The 17,747-nt window shown below is 35.5% G+C and overlaps 1 protein-coding gene and 1 pseudogene across 2 annotated transcripts in view; one reads left to right on the forward strand and one right to left on the reverse strand.

Annotated features, from left to right (window-relative positions):
- Window positions 1-17,747, reverse strand: part of Slip1 (SLo interacting protein 1) — a 285,185-nt gene that overhangs the window by 25,069 nt on the left and 242,369 nt on the right. The gene's annotated exons all lie outside the window — the stretch shown is intronic.
- LOC147907871 (uncharacterized) lies at window positions 14,376-16,466 on the forward strand (annotated as a pseudogene).

The raw sequence follows: 17,747 nt of genomic DNA on the forward strand, positions 1-17,747 counted from the left end.
TAAATCCGTTGGACGCGGCGTGCCGAGAACACGACATTGCGTATTCTCGGAGCAACGATCTCATCGATAGACACGCGGCAGACAAGGTATTCACTGAGAAGGCGCGGAAACGCGTCACCGCGAGAGATTCTCTGAGCGAGAAAGCCGCCGCTGCTGATGTTTGGACAGCGATGAATGCCAAGATCAAGTTCGGCATGAGCATGAAATCGAAGAAGAAGATGACAACGAGGAAAAAGGCAACGAAAAAGCGGATACTTCCAATGGCAAAACAAGGCAGTACGTTACCTTTTCTGCCAATGTTAGACGCGCTCGGATCCTTGATTGGCGGAGCGGCTAGCGTGACGAAAGCGGTAAACGATAGCAAAGCCGCGCGACATCAGCTCGAAGAGCTGCAACGTCATGAACGCATGATGGAACAGGACCGCGGCTTGTATCACGCTCCGCACAAATATGGACGTGGACTATATCTCAGCCCCTATAAACGTGGACAAGATGTAGCTGCGAAGAAAAAAAAAACGCCAAAGAGACGATAAAAATGCCTTCGGGTGCAACTACCAACGTGCAATTGGACATGCTCGCGAGACGTATGCGCGTACCGTACTTTAGAGGTATTTTTATGCGTAACGCTTTACCGACGAGCGGCATGCGCCGAAACGAAAGCGATATAGTGAATCTGGACGATGCGACGGGCTTGGTACTCACTGTGTAACATACGCGAGGAGGAACAACCGCGTCGTATATTTTGACAGTTTCGATAATCTTCGACCGCTCAAGGAACTGGTGCGATATTTCGGGAACGGTGCTACGACGATAGAGTACAATCGCACGTCCTATCAGACGTACGATCAGAGCTTCTGCGGACAGATGTGTCTGCGGTTTCTACAAACGTGGGTGAATTTAAAAAGCTCGCTGTAAAATCTCAGTAGTAGTCGAACGCTTTTTCCGTCATGTCGCTGACACTTTGAACGGGAAGAGCACTGTCCTCGCGGCGATCTACTTTCCTTCCATAGATTTGAGTGACGATTACGAGCTGGGTCTGGCGATTTTTGAAACTTATCACACGATATCGAATGTAAACGAATCGAACAACCAATTTTATTTTGGCAAAAACGACACTGAAATTATAATTTCCGATTCGTTCGTATGAAGTGCGAGACATAAATGAATTTTTGAAACATACGATTTTACGGAAACGTTCGCACCGCGACGCACTTGAAATCGTTGACGTAGTGCGTGGTGACAATAACAACAACAATAACAACAACAACAACAACAATGACAATGATGACGATAATGGTGAAGGTGGAGAATACCCGATTAGTAGTTTGCTCCGCGCAAACTACAACACGATGAGATGCGAGATTAGATGTGCATATAGAATAAACTTTGGCAAGCCCAACAGCATTGGATTGTTGCTGGGATTCTCATCGAAGCGTATACTGCGACTGCGAAGATGGCACGAATCGGACATGTCGATCAACATAATGAACGTAAACGTTATCCGCGTAGAGTGTAACGTGATCGCGGACGCGTCAATGGTAAAAGCGCGCACACGATACACGAATTTTCGCCGAGCGTGTCACCACCATGATATAAGATCGGAGAGGCCGGTGCAGATCATTTACTTGCCGATTACGGCACGCAGCATTACGGATCTAATGATATGCGTCGTCGACCAGAACGGACGATTGCTCAATTTTCGCGGAGAGGAGCTCATCGTCAGATTGCATGTGCGACAGCGACAGCGAGCGTGAGATGATCGTATTGAACGGAACGGAGCGCACGCAGAGAGATAACGCATTCTTTACAAGTCGGTGATGCCACAGCTCGATAACACTCGCTCATCCAGCTGCATCAGGAAGAAGAAGAAACTCAGCACGTCGAACGTTACATTTTTAAAGTCTTTGGGATTCGCGGTCAACATTTGAGATGATTGATATCTTGAATATTACTGGTGAGTCGATCTTTGACGATTGCATCGTCAAGATTGAGACTCACACGTACAATCCATTCGCTAATACAACATTCGGGTACAGCGACGAAATAAAAATACACATACAGCAACAGGATTTGTACACGTTGCCGTGCGAAAGTTTTCTCTACGTCGAAGGAAGATTGACGGAGAAAAACAATCAGATGTCAACGACGCTTGTAAATAATTGCGTGGCGTTCATGTTTGATGAAATTCGATATAAACTCAACGGTGTGGAGATTGACCTCAATCGAAACGTGGGCATAATTAGCACGCTCAAGAATTACGTGTCAATAACGATAAAGTTTTGATTGCGCTGAACGCTGGATGGAACTCTAGATCCGACACGGAGGAAGAACACTTTAATTTTTGCGTGCCGCTCAGCATGCTATTGGGCTTTTGCGAAGATTACAAACGCCTGATTGTCAACGCTCGCCACGAATTAATTTTGATACAAGCGCGCAACGACAACAATTACTTGGTGAGAAATCCTGTGACGGAGTCTGAGGTTGAATTATTTAAAGTATAGTGGCGGATGTCTCACGTTGCGTTAAATGAGGTCAATAAATTATCAATGTTGCGAGCATTGGAAAGCGGTCATTATCTGAGCATGAGTCGCTCTTGGGATCTGTACGAGTATCCTCTATTACAGAATACGACGGCATGGGCCGTCAAAACGGCGACTCAGCTTGAGAAATCTCGATACGTTATTTTTGCTCTGCAGACCAGTCGAAAGAATATCATGTCACGAGATGTTAGCGTATTCGATAATTGTAATTTGAGTAACTTTATGTAAATTCGGCATTTTATCCGTACGATGACTTAAATCTGGATTTTGGCAAAAAGAGATACGCCATTCTATTTGATATGTACGTGCGTTTTCGTAGAGCATATCATGGAATCGATTGCTTCGAAACGCTACTCAACGTGCTCTCATTTATCGAGAAAGGGCCTTTTGTGATCATTGATTGCTCGTGACAAAACGAATCCGTCAAGAGTGCCACTGTGGACGTACGCATAGAATTTGACTGCAAGGAGAATGTGCTCGCAAATACAACAGCTTGTTGTCTCATCATACACGATCGTGTAGCTCAGTATAATCCATTGACCAACATTGTGCGCAAAATCACCTAAATGCACCTCTGATAAGATATAAAATTTACGATACGTCGCAGTCTTCTCGACAACATGCCCATGCCAACGTTCGTGGATCTGCAAGGATTCATCGTTAATAAAAAATTTATCGTGAAGGAAGTGGTTGTACTGAAACAGAGGACCGTTCTCACGCATTATATTTTTACGAGTTCCGTGCCATGGAAATTTTTGACAAGATTTGACAGATCTTGCACTTCCTAGTTGATTGCTTATCACCATGGATTGCAATGGGAGGATGGGATGGTCTCGTACAACGAGGCGAAACGCCTAATTACGATGGCTGTATTTGAAGATGATGCTGTCGTATATGTCAAGGGACGCGAGAAACGAACGTGGCTTCTAGATGGAACTTGCTTCTGGATGATGAGCGAGAACGCATGTACATCGAGACCTTGAATGCAGTTTATGAAGACATGGAATCTTTATCTAATCCAGATGTTACTAATATTATACAATGCAGACAACATGTTAAGAATTGCGCGTTACAAAATATATTGAAAATATTAGGTGTTGGAATTAATTCGTAGCGTTTTACAAGTGATGGGAAGTACTTTCATTAATGTATTTTTTAATGCTCATGTGAAATAAATAACATTCTTTCATTAAAAACGCTACGAATTAATTCCAACACCTAATATATAACTGGTGGTTGCAAAAGAATTTTTTAAATAAAAATACGTTGACATATTTATTATGTATTTCTTTTCCTTCCTTTGTAATGTACAAACGTTTGTATGAATGTACGTATAAAACGTATATATAAACGTATGTATAAACGTACATACAAAACGTATATATATAAAATATCTCAAAGAAAGACGTGATAAAACGCGACATGTTCGAAATTCTTGAAAAGAGGGGGAGAACCTACCTTCTCTCATCGATTCCAGAAGTATTACCTTATACGTCATAATTTATGCGGATGCAATCGGTCTTGCGATACCCGCTTATACAAACGGCTGAAAAAATATACTTCGCTAAAGAGAGCAGTGCATTGTACGATGTGAAGAAGGAATATAACATATAAGTTTCAACGTAGACTGCTGAAAAAGTTTCTGCAAACAATAGGAAAAAAAACATGCAAAATTCGGTAATTGGTTTTATTATTTTTCGAAGTATTCGCCTTTAAGATCGATACATTTTTGCATACGCTCGAACCAATTTTTGAAGCATTCTTTCCATTCTGAGGCTGTAACCTCAAAAATCAGTGTACAAAATTTCAACAGCTGCTTCAGGCGACTCAAATCGCTCATCACGCATCTTTTTTTTAATGTTTGGGAACAAAAAGAAGTCATTAGGTGATAAACCAGGTGAATACGAACAATGAGTCATCAATTTGACATTTTTACTGCATAAAAAATCAACGATTTGACGTGCTGTATGACAGCTGGCGTTGATGAACGATGATGACGATTTCGGTTTGTTCTGTGCAATTCATTTATGAATTCTGGCAAACAAATTGTTGTATACCAATCAGTATTTACAATCCTTCGATCCTCTAAAGCCACGGTTGCCACATGTCCGGTATAACTGAAGAAACAAGCAATCATTTGCTTAGCAGCATTGCGTGAACGAACAACTTTTGTTGGTTTCGGTTCATTTTGAAATACCCAAACAGTGGATTGTTGTTTATTTTCGGGCTCATACGAATAGATCCATGTTTCGTCCCCAGTACCGATGTTCTAGACCAAATTTGACCGATCTCGATTGAATTTCTTGAGCATTTCTTTGCTCCATTAAATACGAGCCTGTTTTTGAGCTTCGATCAAATTGTGTGGCATCCAACGACTGCAAAGTTTCCGTATGCTCAAGTGATCATGCAAAATCGTATGTATTGCTTTCATGTCAATAGGATGCCTGAATCTCGCGATATGTCATATGGTCTCGCTCATCAATCATTTCATGCACAGCATTAACATTAGTGACAATAACAGACGTGGATGGATGATCTTCACGGAATTCGTCGCAAAGAAAGGTACGTTCACGCTGGAATTCGGCAAACCAATTATAAACAGTTTTATTGGATGCTTCATCCTCAAAAGCCAAATGAAGTCGATCGATGCATTGTTTCGGAGATAGATTACATTTGTAATCGTAAAAAATTATTGCCCGAAAATTTTCACGCGAAATTTCCATTTTCTCACAAAATAACTTCTTTTAAAATACTATGCAAATGAAACTAGTTGGCTTGAGTACAAACTGTCAACTGATTTATAGGTTAAAAACTTCTCATTTTACGGATATGATAGTAACAGAACGTTAGCGCCATTGGAAGTATTAGATTGCAGAAACTTTTCCAGCAGCCTATGTATACACAAAAGAAATGTTTTTTAACATTATATATATAGATTATGTAGTACGGAGCATCGTGCGGTGCGTTTACTGAGCAGACGTTACGATCTGACGAATACGGGCTACAAATTTTTGGAAATTAAAATCAATGTTGGCCACCGAGTTACGTGGAGGTCGTCCTTGGAGATCATCGCGGACACGAACTATCGCTGTCTCTCGAAACGTGGGAGAGCCTCTACGAGCAGTAAGGGAATATTTATAAGATGTTTCGAAACGAATACAAGGATAATTTTATAAGCGTTGGATCGCTAACCGTCAGCGTTTGCATGCTGAACGATGCTACGCTCGTGCATCTTGATTCTCCATACGCATTACGATGACCGAAACGACGCTACGCCGTATATTTGACTTTAACGAATGTATCGATGTAACGTTTGAACGATTAACTCGACTCGTCGATACGATAGATACCAAGTATACGCGATTCTCCAACATCGCATCTGAGAACATTATACGTGATAACGATATCTTCAATGAACAGCAGCTCGTCGATTGCGAACTATTAGCTTTAGTTTTTAATAAGTACGAAAACCAGTGTAATAAGATGTGAATAAAAAATTTTTGTTCGCATTATTACATATGTATTTTCTTTTACTTCCCATCCTTTGCCTCGACGCGCCAGGAAAAACTGTATTGAAAAAACTGTGAAAAAAAAAGAAACTTGTACTCTATTGATTCTTCCATCCTTTCTTCACTCATAGCACGTTCTGTCGCGCACTCTATCTTTCTCTAACATGCAAGCCTTTATTACCGATGCATTTTTGAAGAGAAAGCGGCGGGTAACGACAAAAATAAGGGACTGGAATCGTATGTTTACGTAACATCAATAGCGCCGGGGGATTCCCCCCCCCCCGCCTTTCCCGCGTTACGAGTATCCCTCGCGCCCCGCGCTCCCCTCTAGCCCCATGGGTTAGAACCCGCCTTGCTTTACTATTTACGTAGTATATTAATCATCTGACGAATATATCTGACAGAATATGACGATGAATATTGAACACTGAATATTTCTCCTAATTTCTCTGCATCAAACCATTATTTGAAAAAAAATTATTGGAAGCGTTTGATAAAAAAATTAAAATTAATTTATTAAAAAACCAGAAAGTTGTAATGCTATTCAGCGGAGTTTATCTTACTGAAAGTGATGTCGAAAGACTAAACAATATTAATATACATTATAAGAAGAACGATGTGTATGAATAAATCGAATAAAGTAAAGAACAATCAAAGTGTGTGTGAGAGAGAGAGAGAGAGAGAGAGAGAGAGAAAGAGAGAGAGAGTTAGATGTTACGAATATATTTTTAATCATTTTTTTTATTCCAAATGATTGCGCGCCGATAATTATCGGACTTTCAACACAATCATTATGAAATGTTTTAATGACCCCCTCTAAATAAAATCCCTAAAAAAACGAAAAGAAACTTATTGTGAAAAATATTACTTCAGTCAGAGTTCGAACCTGGGACCTTTCAACTTGCCAGGAAGAGTGTCTTAGTCAACTCAACCACTGAGGAAATATTCCTTGCAATAATCGATATGTATAGAGAGAACGCATTATTTAGATCGCGTGTATAAACATTATAAGAACGACCGTGTATAAATAAATCGTTTTTTTTTATTTAGAGGGAGTTATTAAAATGTTTCATAATGATTGTGTTGGAAGTCCGACAATTATCGGCGTGCAATCACATTTGGAACAAAAAAATTGATTAAAAATATATTCGTAACCATTCGGCGTTCTTTACTTTATTCAATGTTAATACTTCAATGTTAGTACTTCACGAAGCAGTGTTACTTTTAAGAAATGATATATTCAATGTTCAACCGCAGAAAATGTCTGATGACATTAAAGTAAAACATTTACTCGATAGAGAATTTGATACCGGATAGCCTTAATGATTTTTATTCGACACTATTAAGTGGTGTAAAAATACGATAAGGAGAAGAATAATAAACGATTGACGAATTTTTTTGCACAAGATGTCATTTATGCTATTTCTAATGGTCATTATCAAAACTTCCAAACATGTTACACTCGATTTACTTTTGAAAAACTTAACCAGTAATAAAAATATTGTGAACATCATAAATAGATATGGAGCCATTGCTGTAGTTATACTATACTGTAGAAAAGTTAGAAATTGAAATGATTTTTGCTGTTACTGCTCAAATTCTATGTTCAGAAGATGTACAATCTTAAAATCTGTATACAGGATAACAATTTCAACAATTTCAATAGATTTGTTAATACACTTACCGGCAAAGACATCTTGCATGACATTGTTGATATTATATTTCAGAATGTTGAAATTAATGCTGCTCAACGTGAAAATATTATTGAAGAATAAGACAATGTTAAAGAATAACAGAAGAAAATACTTGGTAAAAAAATTTTTCACATATATGTATATGTTACATGTTTTTGTATATACTTTTTGTTTTATATATATATATATATTAGGTGTTGGAATTAATTCGTAGCGTTTTACAAGAGATGGGAAGTACTTTCATTAATGTATTTTTTAATGCTCATGTGAAATAAATAACATTCTTTCATTAAAAAACGCTACGAATTAATTCCAACACTAATATATATATATATATATATACAGGGTGTCCCAAAATATTTAGAAAAGTCCTCTTTTTTTACAATTTTCACAATAATATACTTAATGAGCAAAATGACTTAAAGTGACGCATATTTCATATACAATTATATATGTTGATGTATGTATATATATATATGTTAACACATGAAAAATTTTTTGCTTGGTAGAAAAAGAAAAAGACAAACTTTCAATGCAATTATTATACTTCAGATTTAGACTAATACTCGAAAAAGCCTAGACTATTGGAAGTTTTATAGCCACTGCCTGCTGAAGATAGCTTTGAAATTAGTAATTTACAAACTGTTAGAATATACGTTCTGTTTATAGTTTCTGCTTTATTAGGCATGTATATACGAGTATACTGTTCATGGATCAGTTAGTTCTTTAGTTTTTCTGCTACGATGAGCACGCGCCTTCTACTAGACTTTCCCTTCTTAACTTTACGTTTTTTTTTATTCATCGTGTTCGGAAGGGAACGTACTTATACCACTCGGACAGAATAAAGCAAAAATCATTAATTACAATAAAAATATATTAGATAAACCGTTCGTATAAATTTCAAACAAAGTAAGGCTTCTACCAGGTCATTACAATAAACGAGCTTTAAAAGATGTAAATATTAATCCTTTATTATTTTTTTTCTATCATTTCACGGAACGTTTCAAACGTATTTAGTCCTCTTCAACCATGTTTAGAAATAAAATAAAAACCTTTAAAAATAATCATATGAACATATTAAAAACTTATAAAATAATTTCGATGACGATATACAAAATATATTAATCGGATCAATTCATCCACAATCATACAATGCGTTACTAACTCAACCATGTTATACTGAAATTCTAACGTATATAAAATATAGATTCAAACCATATACATTTATATATTGGGAGTACAAATTAGTTCGGTCTGTTTTCCAAAAGATGGCTCCGGCTGTTGTGAATGGTTCATAGTGACAGCTGATTTTGTTCTAATTTTCTGCTTTAATTGGAAGAAAAGTGCAGCTGAAGCCCATCGAATGCTTGTCGAAGTTTATGGTGACACTGCTCTAACTGATAAATCATGTAGGGAATGGTTTCGACGTTTCAAGGATGGAGATTTCAGCGTTGAAGACAAGCCTCGCTCTGGACAGTCAAAAAAATTCGAAGACAAAGAATTAGAGGCATTACTCGAAGAAGATCAGAGTCAAACAAGAGGAACTTGCAGAATCATTGAGAGTAACTCAACAAGCCGTTTCTGCACGATTGAGAACCATGGGAATAATTCAAAAACAAGGAAATTGGGTGCCTTATGAACTGAAACCGAAAGACGTTGAAAGACGATTTTTCACTTGCGAACAGCTGATTTAAAGACAACAAAGAAAAGGTTTTTTGCATCGGACTGGAGATGAAAAGTGGATATTCTATGACAACCCTAAGAAGAAAAAATACTACGCTAAGCCCGGTCAATCGTTGCCATCGACCTCAACATCAACACCAAAGCCGAACATTCATGATTCAAAGATCATGCTCTGTATCTGGTGGGACCAAAAGGGTGTTGTTTACTATGAACTACTGAAACTTGGCGATTCCATTACGGGCGATTGGTATCGGCTACAATTGATTCGTTTGAGCCGTGCATTGCGAGAAAAACGGCCGGAATACGAAAAACATGATAAAGTTATTTTTCTTCATGACAACGCTCGGCCTCATGTCACAAAAGTCGTAAAAAAATATTTGGAAACGCTCAAATGAGATGTTTTATCGCACCCGCCGTATTCTTTGGACATTGCTCCTTCTGATTACTGGTTGTTCCGAAGAATTTGGCAAGTCACCGATTCACTTCTTTCGCAGAAATCGAAAATTGGTTCCAAAATTAGATCGCTTCCAAAGACGAGTCATTTTTTCGAGATGAAATTCGAAAATTGTCTAAGAGATGGGAAAAAGTAATACCCAGCGATGGACAATACTTTAATTAATCTGTTCATTCATTTGTTTTGAAATTTTGAACACAAAAAAACGGATTGAACTAATTTGTACTCTCAATACGTTTTAGAATTTGATTCAATATAATATGGTTGAGTTAGTAACGCATAGTATGAAATATGTCGAAACGTGAAATAATAGAAAAAGAATAATAAAGGATTAATGTTTACATCTTTTAAAGCTCATTTATTGTAATGACCTGGTAGAAGCCCCTTATTTTAAAGCAAAAATCTTTTCTTTATTTTACACTAAGCCTTTTGTTTCAACCCAAAAACATTCAACAGGTTATGGGTCCAGTGTGCTCGGATAGTAAATAGTATAAATTGTGATTCGTGTCAGCAATATCATACTTATGTGCAAATCAACTTGTGTGTTTCGTTCGGCACGGAAAAAAGTGAGATAAACATTGACAAGTTAATGGCCAGTAAGTTTAATGGGCACGATTTCGCAGTGGAAGTTTCAAATGATGGGATTCCTGGAATATCATGGTTTGCTGGATGTGAGAGACGGTACAACGAAAAGGCCGATGTCTACGAACGCGGAAGAATGGGACAAACTAGATAAAAAGGCAATTTTACATTGGCTTGTTGCTGGAATCGGTTCAAGTACGGCAAGTAATGAATTTAAAAATCTCCACTGAAACATGGATTCGACTCATTATATGAATTGAAAAATCAACATCAAAGCATTTACTGCTACAAAAATTTTTTAAGTCCAAAATGGATAAAGATACTAGCGTTGCACAGCATGTAGCAAAAATCGAAGACATGGCACGACAACTGGAATCTCGGTCATAAACAAAAAATCACACTCGTAACGAAAGTCTTGCATAGTTTACCATCGTAATTTAGAAATTTAATTTCAATGTGGGACTCAGTGCCGGAACAATAGCAAACAATGGAACATTTGCTACACGACTAATGAAGAAAAAACTGCTCAACAAAGGAATAGTTGGATTACAACATGATGATGCTGAAGATAACGCCTTATATAGTAAAGGTAAGAGCCATCAACACATACATAACAGTAACAATAATGATCTCAAGAAATATCATAATAAAAATCAGAACAAGTTTAAAAACAGGTGTTACAGCTGCGGCAAATATGATCATAAACATGCAGAATGTAATTGTAGCGGAAAAACTCGTAACGGGTCAAAATAATATAGCAGTTTTATCGAAGAAATGCATTTATAGCTACTGAATGTTTAACTTCAACAAACTGAAATGATATTTGGCTGGCAGACAGCGAAGTCATATGACAGCACGTAAAGAATGGTTTGCAACATTTGAATCACTTGAAAGAGGAAAGATAATAATCAGGTTTGGAAATGGTGGTCTTGCCAGCGCGCGCTCAAGATACAATTAAAACAAAGTCAATGGTAAACAGCTCGTTGGAAATACATATGCTACATGATGTATTATACATTCTTGAAATTACAAGAAATCTTTTTAGTATTGGAGCAGTAACGGGCCATGATGCAAAAGCAGAATTCACAAAGAATAAACTATTGATGAAAATCAACGGCAAAATAAGAGCTATTGGTAAATGAGTTGCAGATCGCATGTATCAAATGGACATAAAAATGATCACTAATACAATCGGAGCAAATGTTGTAATAACTGAAGAGAAGTCACTAAAAGTTTGGCACATCTTGGTCACGCAAACATGAAAACCATTCGTGATATGGCTAAGGGGGATGCAGTAATAGGTATTCGTTGCAGTAATCTGGCCGACACAGCTCAGGCCGATCATTCTGAAGCATGCATACTAGGTAAACAATGTAAAACATTTTCACCATCAACAATTCGTGCTAAAAAATCGGGTGAGCTTATTCATTTCGATATATGTGGGCCTATAGTATTTCAAGTATAGACAGATCAATGGTGATGGCTGTTTTTGTTGATGATTATAGCGGAATGGTATTCGTAAAACCACTGAAATCAAAAGTTGACTATAGAAGCAATTCAAGATGTGTGAATCTCAATAGCATCTGCAGCTGGACATCGGATGAAGAGACTTAGATCAGATAAAGTTAAGAAATTTAAATCAAAGAAGTTTAAACAAGTAGTGCGCAGATACAATGTCGAACATGAATTTTCAATTGAATATTGCTCTGAACAAAATGGTAAGATAGACGTCAAAAAGAAGCATCGTCGAAATGGCTCGAACAATATTGGCAGCAGCAGAATTACGATTGAGTTTGTGAGATGAAGCATCAAATATTGCAGCGCTCATTCAAAATTATCTGCCATTAGACCGATTTAACGGATGTACATCTTGGGAAGCTTGGTTTGGCATAAAATCTAACATTAGCTTCTTACGTTTGGAAGTAAAGCATATACTTTAATTGAAGGCCAACAACGTCATAAATTTGCACAAAAATCTACAATTACAATAGTTCTAGTCAGATTTGAACTATAACAGAAGGCTTATTGTTTATGGGAAAAAGGAACACGAAGGATCATTATTCGTCAAAACGTTGAAATAATTGAACTAGCCTGTCGACAGTCAGTAATAACAATTGGTGTGAAATCTGAATTAGATTCATCAAAATTATTCAAGGATAAACTGGAATAAAGAGGACATGAAAAATTCCACTGAAAATGCCTGCACATAAGAGTTAACTGAAGATCAAGTGCAAATATGAAAAACGCACTTGGATACAAGATCCTACAAGTAACTAGAACACGAATGAAGACCAGTTACACTCAAGAGGAAAAGGATGAAGCTAAGTCATATGTTTTAATGGTTGAAACCTGTCGACTTAACTTCAACGAAACTTTGAACTCATCTGACACAGAAAAATGGAAGGAAACTATAAATGAAGAATTAAAATCTCTCAACAAGAACAAAATGAGAAATATCGACATGGAAATATCAATATAGAAGAATCGATCATTACAAGACAGGATTGATTGCGAAAGACTATTCACAGAAAGCAAATATCGATTATGAAGAAATGTTTTCATCTGTAACATGGTTCGAATCAATGTGAATAATGATGTCAATTGCTTGTGCAAACAACTATGAAATTTACCAGTTTGACACCAAGATCACATTTCTATATGATGATTTCACGGAAGACATCTTCATGGATCAACCCAAAGGCTTTAACGATGGAAGTGGTACAGTTTGCAAGCTAGATTTTATACGGATTGAAACAAGCACCTAGACAATGAAATGCAAAGTTTCATATATTTCTGCAAAAATTCGGCTTACCTCTAAATACGATGCAGCATGTATCTATGTTGCACCTTCAGAAGCTCTGTTTTTGGCCTTGTATGTGGATAACGGACTAGTCATCGGAAAAATTCCTCAAACAATCAAGAAGTTACTCAACGCAATGAAAAAAGAATTTGAAACAACATATATTTAGAAGCAAAATGTTATCTCGGTATTGAAATTAAGCGTGATCGAAAGGCACGCAAGCTATACTTATACAAAAATCTTTTCTTAATTTTATACTAAGCCTTTTGTTTCAACCCAAAAATTTAATACCAAAAATTCAAACTCTGCAGAAAATAAATCTTATATGGATGTTTTCTCATACGTTCAAAATTTCTAATACACCCTTGTGGGTAGGATTTAATAATTTGATATTTTTCGATAATTCAAGTAAATAAAAGATATCGTATTTAACAACAATTAATTTATCTCCGACTAATACTGCTGTTGTATTAGAAACTGATTCAGAGTCAAAAAATCGCAGAGGAATGTAACGAACCATATATGCAAGTTATGATCTGGCCATTGCCAAAATTGTCCTTCAAATACAATCAACAAAAAATCCACGAATTTGACAAATCTATTTTATTGATGAACATAATTAATCTACTGTTGACTGAAGTTCCAAATGTTCCTAGCATTTTGTCATCTGGCAGGATACTTATTGACTGATACTTATTTCGAATTTTTTAATATTTTTAAATATTTTTTTATATTTTTTTATATTTTTTTATACTTTGACACTTCACCATTGAGGGTTTTTAAATTTTGTATCCGTTATTCTTTATTCGTTAATGTAAGATTGTATTTCTGCGTTGTAGCACTGAAGAAGGCTTTGTAAGTCGAAACGTCTGTTAATTATATTAATTTAAAGTTAATTTAATTATAGCTCGAAATAAGCGCATTATGTTAATTTTTAAGAAAATATACGAACATTTTTTACTCCAAAAAATCCATGATTTAATAATCTTTTTATACATCTTGGGTCATTTCATTATGATGGCTTTCTTCATAGGCAAGTTCATCGATAATTGCGAATTATCAAATATAACGATTGAAAAAAAATATATTAATTAATAGCAAGAGTGATTCTCTATGAATGGCTTTATAACAGGCAAACATTTCAACAGATGTAAAAGACTTCATTCTATGATGAGTTTGGCTCTTTCAACTCTACATTTTAAAAATTTTGTAGATAAAAATAATATTGAAATTAGTCCAGATATTACAGTATCTTAAAGATTGTAAAAAAGATCGATCAGCATCTTCTGTTGTAGATCACGCTCATCTCATAAATATAATTAAAAAGTAAAAAAGGAATACAATAGACAAACGATGAACGGTGAACATGGTAAAACGCCTCAGCTTTATATGATATAAACTTTATTAATTATTACTTGTTATTGTTGAATATTCGAATTACGGATCTTGAACTTTTTAAATATATTTTGCCAAAAATCACTAATTTATTTTTTGTTCTTAATCAACCTAATTACGCATGTTTGTTAACTAAATATCATAATAATTTATTAAAAGTTGATGAAAGCCATCCAGGTCTCAGACAATTATTTGAAAAAGGATCCTTTGGTATAAAAAGAACTGACAAACTTTTCTCTAGGCAATCAATAGACCAAACTCTTGAACAGATGATAAGTGCAGATGCAAAATAAGCTAAGGAGTCTAAGACATTTCGTTAATTCAATAGGAGCTCGTCAAAGTTGGTGTAAGAGTCATAGCATCAGATCAATAATTATCTCAAACGTATTAGAACAAACTGGATTATTATAACAAAAAATCAAAATATTACGGCTGATCTAGCAAGACACAGAATACAAAATGATTCAACGCAGCTTCAAAATTTTATTGATGATATTAATCGAAATATAAACCTTTTTGATCCGAATTTACTGTACAACATTTTAAATGGACAAGCTGCATTCGTTTCAATAACTGAATTTTTACTAAATATTGAAAAAACTGGTAATGAACAGCGGGAAATATTCATTTCTGAATGCATTGAAGACTGCGGATGAATTGTTTTTGAAAAAAACAATTAAAAGAAATAGAATTGTAACGTTTACAAAAATGGACACATTTAAAAAAAAAGATTATCATTCATAATAAAGTATAAAAAGTTTGCATGCAACGTGATCTTTTAGGTCGGTTTCTTTCCCTGTGGCAATTGAACAGAAAATCGATCTCGAAAAAGTTTTATCATACTCATTGATACCTGTATCTTTAGCTTCATGCTATTCAGATGGTACACAATTGTAAAACGGATAAATCAATTTTATTGAAATGTTTAGAAAAAAAATAGTGAATATTCTTTTAATAGGGTAACTCCAGCAAATACGCCGCTGGAGTTTACGCCGCAGAAGTCAGAAAAAATAGAAGGAGTTGGGATAATTTTCCCGCAACTATTCTCTCTTACATACTTTTATGTTATATTAGTATAGTGTTACGATTTCAGTTTCTTACTGTTAACATTAATGAAATTATTGTGAGTTGAATCGATTTGTGACTGTGTTAAGTAGCACCATCATGAATTATAATCTACAAAATGATTACTATAGGACGTGCAAAAGACTTAGTGGTTATTTCGTGATACATACGTTTAGTGGAATAGTATGTTGTGTAGTAAAATACAAGTACTTTGCTCTTGTATTTTTTTTTTTTTAGTTTGTTGTCTTGTACAGTAAGTCAAGTAAGAGCGTGGTCGACCAGTATGGTGTTACACCATTTCATGTTATTAGCCTTGAGATAGATTCGAATAATTTCGTATGATATATCTAAACCTTTCTGCTACAATTTTATTTGTCCTTGATTCAGTGTTAAGCCAGGATTCCGCGAAAACAGATTCACTATTTTTTTATCGTCTTTTTTGTCCACTTTGCATATCAAGCCATGTTCCGGTAAATCATTGACATTTTTTGCCACATTATATCGCTGCACCCACTTCTGTACAAATGATTTCGACTTTTTCATATATTTAGCAGCCGCTTGTGACATTTTTGAGTGAGTGCAGAGAAACACAACTTCGAAGCGTGATGCGTATTTGGTACTCATGGCGCTTAATGTGATTCTCTTAAGAAAGTTCAATGACAACTGTCATCTTCAACTGGAATCTTCCTTGATACTCAAGGACAAAAGTGTCCTCTATAGATTCATGATAAATTTAGGACGATATCTTTTATTAGCTTTGAGTAAGGCCGACCACGATCTTACTTGATTTACTGTATATCCCACCTGTTTGGGATATATGGCATTTTTAGGCGGAATTTATGTATGCCCAAAGCATACAAAGTGTGCAGACTGAATTCAGTGCACTAAATGCAATAAATGCATTACATGAAATATGTATCTTACGACATAATACTTGTAATATATGTGGGAAGATTGTAATTATTATTTATTACTTCATATACATATTTATTATTTTCTTATTCCTTAATAAAACTTTATAAACGTATTTTATAAGTTATTGTGTCATTTTACGTCTAATTTATATGCATTATTTATAAATTTTTTATGAGCTGTACATATTCCCTCTGCCTCTATGAGTAGCCATATATCCCACTCTATGGGATATACAGCAAAAATGCAAGGATTTAAAAAAGTTCATGTTTTAATACAAAATATAAATATTTCACATTTCTAATATTTTTTCATAGTAGGCAGTACAAAGTTTTTATTGATATAGTTCGTTTACTTTAAACACAGTACTTATATAATACTTAATAAATTAAGTTTTTGATAGGTGCAGCATATATACCGGAGTTACTCTATAGATGTTGCTTTGATCGATGGATTTTTCTGCTGCATCTTATGAATGATATATCATTAACATTCGGTGATATTTCTAAAAAAATATTACAAGTCCGTAAATATAAAGCACATAAAATAGCGATTATTTTGAATCACTATCATATGCTTTCGATCAAAAATAGCAAACATGCTCTTTGAGATACGTCTGAAATACGTGATTATTATATCTCTGAAAAGTATTTGACCAACGAAGTTCTCAAAAAAACTTCGAAATATTAAATTCAAAGAAGCATTGATTAAATTCCTAGTCGCACATTGGGGAAAGAAATGATGAGATGGCTTCGTTTTTCAGTACAAAGATTATAATTGAATTTTGATTTTTGTTATTAATACGAAGTTCATAATGGTGTTACGTCAGAGCCCCAGAAATCTTTATTTCACGGGAATTAGAAGATGCGTGGAATAAGGTTTGGATTGGCCAAGGCTTGGATTGATGCCTTATCGCACGTGTCGCGACTCGAACGCACTCAGATTAATTTCAAAACAGAAGTCTGCAGCCGAATGCAATGATTCTGCTTTGAAATAGTGCGCTCGTTGGTTCGTTTAGAGATCAAGGAAATTATTCCTTATGACTTGGGATCATGTAATCTTATAAGAGGAGGAATGTGGTCAAGGATTTGAAATAAATCATTCGGCTTATCT

Source organism: Acromyrmex echinatior, chromosome 12 (assembly GCF_024713525.1).
Source record: "Acromyrmex echinatior isolate Ae372 chromosome 12, ASM2471352v2, whole genome shotgun sequence".
Classification (NCBI taxonomy): domain Eukaryota; kingdom Metazoa; phylum Arthropoda; class Insecta; order Hymenoptera; family Formicidae; genus Acromyrmex; species Acromyrmex echinatior.